This window comes from Coptis chinensis, chromosome 7 (genome assembly GCF_015680905.1).
Source record: "Coptis chinensis isolate HL-2020 chromosome 7, ASM1568090v1, whole genome shotgun sequence".
Lineage (NCBI taxonomy): Eukaryota > Viridiplantae > Streptophyta > Magnoliopsida > Ranunculales > Ranunculaceae > Coptis > Coptis chinensis.
This window is the reverse complement of record NC_141462.1, coordinates 41,317,933-41,324,436: the sequence shown is the minus strand read 5'-3', so window position 1 is coordinate 41,324,436 and position 6,504 is coordinate 41,317,933. Positions and strand designations below refer to the sequence as shown.

The 6,504-nt window shown below is 38.4% G+C and overlaps 1 pseudogene; it reads right to left on the bottom strand.

Moving 5' to 3' along the window:
• Positions 1 to 4,553: 4,553 nt before the first annotated feature.
• Positions 4,554 to 6,275, bottom strand: LOC147487571 (uncharacterized; annotated as a pseudogene).
• Between the last annotated feature and the right edge of the window lie 229 nt (positions 6,276 to 6,504).

Here is a 6,504-nt window from a genome sequence, read left to right as displayed (position 1 = left end):
GTTTTAGTCTCATTAACCCATCAAACATTCAAATACATATTTGTCCATCTTTAATGGTTTTTTACTCAAAATATATAATAAATGATAATTTTGTAAGGGCAAAAAGAGAAGTAAAAAAAAGTTGGTTTATTGGAATATATTTTTATTAGTTTTTGTTTTCACACTATTTTTTTTGTTCATTATATTCTCACTATAGTTGTGAAAATTTTGGGGGTGCGGTAATGGAAATTTGCTAAAAAAATTTATGTGTGTGTGTGGGGGGGGTGCGAGTCCTTATAGTTTGAAGATTTTTCTAGGCAATTAGTTATGTGGTAGTGAAGTTTTTCTAATCTCAGGGGTGCGACCGCCCCACACGCATCCACCTATATCCATCTATGGTTACAAGTTTTGGAAGGCGAAGACGGAAGCTGACCAGAGAGAAAAAAAAACTAAAATAGGCCGCATGCCAGTTTGAAATTAAGGTTGGAAGATATTAAAACCGGCAGGAAAAAGAAAAGTAGATTTGAGAAATATTTGGATGAGAATATGTATGGTGGTTCTCATACCAAGCTCTCCCCATCTTCATTTCCTTTTATATTGAACTTGGGGTATTTAATTTGTTCACTGAACAAAAGTTGCTTATAGTTTCACAAACAACAAATTTCTTGGCAACAACCAAGCTTAACTTATGTTTTCCAGTTTCATTTATTGTTGCTTGGGTGTTGTTCAACAAGAATAATGATGATGCAGATAAGAAGTGAGGTGTTGTGAATGACGAAAGATCAGCAGATGAGAAGAGGTGTTGTTCACTTTCAGTTAGGCTTTAGCTTTCATTTTGTTTCTGTCTTTCCTTTATCATGTTTAACCGATCTAGGATTTTGTATGCAGACTTTGGCTATGGAGAGATCGATCTCTATCATGTTTAAATGTTTAATGTCAAATGATGGATCTAGGGATTTATCATGTTTAAATATTAAGAGCTGACGAATCTACTTCTTTAAATGGATCTAGGGTTTATTATGTTTAAATGTTTAATGTCAAATGGATCTAGGGATTTATCATATTTAAATGTTAAGAGCTGACGAATCTACTTAATTCTTTAAATGGATCTAGGGTTTATCATGTTTAAATGTTAAGAGCTGATGAATCTACTTCTTTAAATGGATCTATTGGTTATCATGTTTATCATATCTTTATATGATATAAATAAAGGTGAAATAAAGAACCAACAGAAAATAGTTATAGAAGCAATGCCAAAATAGTGAAAAGAATACAGAAGGCAAAGGTGCCACAGATTGGCAACCAAGACAGTCATGAAAGAATATTGATCTAACTAAAAACACTAAAAACAATAGTTTTACTGCTTCTAATATTATCAATACTTAATTCTAATTTAATCTCATAACACAATCTATAGCATAGATGAGTCACGAGATCGTTCCACTCTTGTTTCTCAAACACTTAATGAATAAACATAGAAAATAACTAATCACTAATGATGATCATGGTATATATAGGTATCTTTCTTTAACATAGTATTACTAGCTATGCTCAAACGAGGCCGGATATCTTCACTTTGCAATTGGTTATTTCCTTCTTGGTAACATTAACTCTATTGGAACAACTAGATACCTTCCACATTGTAATTTCTGTACCATGCATTCAGACAAGTCCTTATACCTGATTACATGTGGGTAATGAAGAACTATGGTGCAAAGGAACAACATACTGAAGATAATTGTGTTGTCTTCTATAATTCTATTGTGCATCGTACGTTTATAGGACCAACATACTGAAGATATTGTGTTGTCTTGTTCAGGAAGAAGTTGTGTCGTCCGTTTAAGAACATAATGCCTTGCATCTCACCCTTTACTTTTGCGATTTTGCCAGAGTATAACTTGTTACAAATTGGAAGGTGAGCTGAAGTCAGCTTTTGGCCGATTGGGTGCAAAGTGGCAAAGTGCATACCCAACGTGTTTTACCACTTGATTCAATACATGTTAAGTTAGTGTTAAGTTAGTGTGGATATATATATATACAGTCCCGCTCACAAGCAGACGTACTTAAAATAAATATTGAAATCTCACGATATATACTCTCAACAAACTTTAGTGCGCGGTCCCTCAAAACCCAAAATCTCTCTCTTCATTCGTGACTCTCTCTCTTATTCTCTCTCAATATTACCGGGACCTCTCTCCCTCCTGGTACTCTCTTTCTCTATCAAAGGGTTTCTCTGTTCTCTTTTTCTCATCTTATATTTATAAGCCTAAACAAAAAACGCCGGCCGGCTTTACACAAGCTTTGCGAATCTCGATTACACGTAAGTTTAATGTTTTTTTTTTCCTAACATCAATATCCATTGTTGCGTCTTCAATGCGCCTTTATTTATTAGATTAGAACGACCTATAATGCCACTAGCGCTGCTGGTGGATATGCCACTTTTTCCTGGGTTTGAAGAAAAAGTGACAGTTTCCAACCTGTTTCCTATAAGGAATAGTCTACGAAAACTCTCTTTGCCAAAGGGAGGAAATAGGAATGATTGCAAGTTATGGGTTTAATATTATTATTTATGAAATGTAGTAGCCCAATTTTTAAACTTATTGATATTGGTTTTGAAATGGGACAGATTGAACGGCGGATACATGAGATAGAGTCGGTCGTTGTAGCCGCCTTCCCTACGAAGAAATTTGGTGAGGAGTTTTTCTCAACTAGAGAAGATTCTCAGTAAGTTTTTTTTCTTCTTTTTAAGTTGTTATGTATTCGATTTTGTCACTTTTCTATTGGAATTTTGGTTTTAGAGGTAGTGCAATACTGCAATAGATAGAGAAATTAATAATGTATTAAAGAGTTTTTCTTTGTGTGGTTGGATGACATTGAGAACCATTGTTTGTCATTTAATCACAGTTATGTATTGAACAATCCTTGAATAACATTTAGACATAGAAGTAAAGAGTGGTATCTTTAGGAGTTTATAAACATTTAGTACACGAACTTTCGTTTTTTTTATTAAATGGTACCCGAACTTTGTTTTTCGCCTATTCGTACCATGAAGTTTCAATTTATTTCAATTTAGTACATCAGTTAATTTTCCATCCAATTCCGTCCAATTTCACTAACGGCATTAGCACTATTCATGTTAGTACTATCCACACAACACTATTCATGTGAACAGTGTTTTTTCAAAAATTCAAATTTTGAAAAAACAAAAACTATTCACGTGAACAATGTTTTCACTGTTCACATGATTTTTTTTTAATATCAATCTTAAAAATTAATTCTTTAATGGAAAATAATTAAAAAAAACACTATTCACGTGAACAATGTTTTTACTATTCACATGAGTAGTTTTTTTTTTTTTTTTTTTTTTTTGAAGTGGAAATTTTATTAATAATGATAACGAGTTTTACAAATAATTAAGACAAGCTGCGCCGCAAGTCCTTTCTGAATGGCAAATCCTATTCTCCTAAAAACAAACTCGTTAGAACCAACTATCATTACGTTGCAGTCCATAACTTTCTGCAATCTCTTAAGGAGCTCAACAGACTGTTGTGCCAAGAAACCAAAAATATCAAAACTGAAAGGAATGAAACAATGTTGGTTAGCTCTACAAGCCTCCTCGTGTTTCTCAATTTTCCCTGCCGCTGCTCTATTAGCTGCTTCTCCCACCTCAAAGACTCCATTCCCAAGCCCTACCAATGGAGAGGCTCCAGTTACATCAACACACGCATGCCTCCCCTCAGACCAACTGTAGATCAATACATCCACAGGCCAAAGTGTCGATCTGCCCTCATTCGGATCAGTGATAAAATTCACAGGAGCCTCCTTCTTCACTTGTACCCCAGCCCTCCAAAATGCATCACATAAAATATCTCTAACATGATCATGTCGGTATTTGAAACCTGGGAAATATCTATAATGTGCTGCATGATCCCCAAAAGCATCTAGTCTACTCTTTTTGCAAACAGGGCATAGACCACCATCAGAGTACAAAGGAATCATGAGACGGTACCGGAGAATAGAACGATACTCTACCGGTGACATACGCTGTCTAAGTCCCTCCATCGGAATATCAAGTAGGAAATCCTTTTCATGTTCTGACTGCAAGCATCCAATGACTGCTTTCTGACGAGCAGATAACACAAACTCCCTCTCAAGACCAGCAACAATCTTACCATAGAATGCTTCTGCCAAAACTTTTTGTGGTTTTGAGGGGACGGTAGCATTCACAGCCATAGAACTGAGGTCAAAATGGGTAGACAGAGACTCAATGCACTGCTAGCAACATCAAGAATCTCATCCAAAGGTATTGGGCCACAACTCCTAAAAATGTGGTTCTGAAGCTCAGAAGTCTGACAGTGAGAGGCCACAAAAGCAAAAGTAGAGACATCAGTGGCACAATAAACACCTAACCCACCAAGACGTAACAGGAGTGTCGATAAACGCCACTGCAAATCACCGAAGTCAAGACCATCAGAAACCATAATACCCTAGAGAACACTGCGGAGATGCGGATCAAAAGTCTTTTTGCCTCTCTAAACAGGGATGGTGGACAAGTACAAATCGTAAAGACCAACTTAGAGATCCCTGCACAAGCAGGTAAGAGCGCTAACTCACACTGTGGATCATCCAATGTAGCTAAATGGTCCATCAAAGTCATAGCCTTTTCAACACGCTTGATAGCAAGGCCCATGACAAAAGATGAATAAGTGCTGACCGCACCTCCAAGCAACCTGACCCCCTGCTGAGGATGTGACAAAATTGAAGGAAAGAGACTGGGAGTGGAGCGACGTGGATCTAGTGGTGGCCAAAATATCTCAGTTTTAGCCACATTAAGAACCAGCCCGTAAGAAGGTCCTTCTTCTTGAATCATACCCAAAACTTTCGCCACCTATTTTGTATCTCCGATCAGAGTCCCATCATCTAGGTACCAAGCCTGTAGCAATAACTGACAACTGGACTAGATCTGTAGAATCAGGGGATGCAAACACCAGTGCAAAGAGAAGGGGGGCTGTACCCCAGTAGCAGACCATATGTAGCCATCACCCAAATATAACCTCGCAGGTTGACAATACAAGTACTCAATCCAAGGGGCAGTAGCTGGGCAACGAATACAAACCTCTCTCAACATGGTATTCCGATCAACCATGTTAAAAGCATTCTGAAAATCTACAAGCAGCATCGAAAGAGAGGTACTGTCCCTATTAGCATACATTATACGATTGACATCATGCAGAATCGCTTCTGCTCCACCAGAAACACCAACCCCATACTGAAAATCTTGTAAGTACCCTACCACATCTTTGGAAACTCCTTTCATTGCAATCTTGGAGACCAGACGACGCCAAACCATACCCACAGCTATAGGACGAATACTATTATCCGGCTTAAGAAGTGGAGTAAGCGGAGCACTCGCTATGAATTCCGCTAATGATTGTGGACATCGTCCTTGTAACCAAAGATTCACCACAGGGGTCAATGCATCAAGCAAATCAGACGATATAGCTACTACAACACCACTTATGGCATCCAACAAGTGCTGAGCTCGAAGACCATCACGACCACAAGAAGTACCTTTCGGAAACGACTTAATGCATGACAATAGGGTGTCTCGCTCTACCAATAAAGGAGGCTTAGCAAAAGGAACAGTTGGTCTCAACAGGTGGTTGTCGCATTGGGTGTTTCTCCTCTAATGCTTGAATAGTCTCCGCCGAGTTAGAGGCAACCCCTGATGATGACAACACTTTTACCGCTGCAGTAAAATGTCTATTAACAACTTTCTATAAGCATAGACGCACATTCTGAGTGGAAATAGATCTCCGGGGTGGCTGGATTGAAAGAGGCTCTACTGCAGACTCTAAGAGGCGAAACAATCCACCAGGCTCGTTCCATATCGACAAAGCATGGAGAATCTGTTTCTGTTGAAGGTTTTTCCTATTACCAGACCGACGTTCCTGACGATTCTGTGGCTGAAAAACCTATAGAGTGCAGCACGGAAGAAGGAGAAGATGAACCCATGACATGACTGAATTAGAATCAGCCGTAATATCCCAGAGAGCAGACTTCAATGCACTAGAAAAGGCCAAACAACAAGCACGTGGTATACTTTTCACAATGCGAAAGGGTATACGGAATGCACTATCAAGTAACGTCTCATCAAGAGAGGGAACAACACCCAGAGGCCTCAGGATAACACTAGCATCTCCTTGTGATGAGAGTGCAAGTTGCATAGTCATAGGGATGGGCGGTGGTTCTGGTATACCGACAATAAGACATCCCAACTCCCCATTATCAGTCATTTCCAGTGGTTTTGTGATGCCTCCTGAATGACAACATGGTATGGTTAAGGCATGCATGCTGAGACAGTGGCCACATATCCATTTGTTTATCGTTTTCAAAAAATTAAGAAGGGATAAATATAAACTTATATCCTCTTTAATTTTATCCCGCAGTCTATCTGTATCTCCCTGGGCACTTAAGTGTTACTTCTTAATGTGAGTCTCGATATACGAAACCGCAAAACCGCCA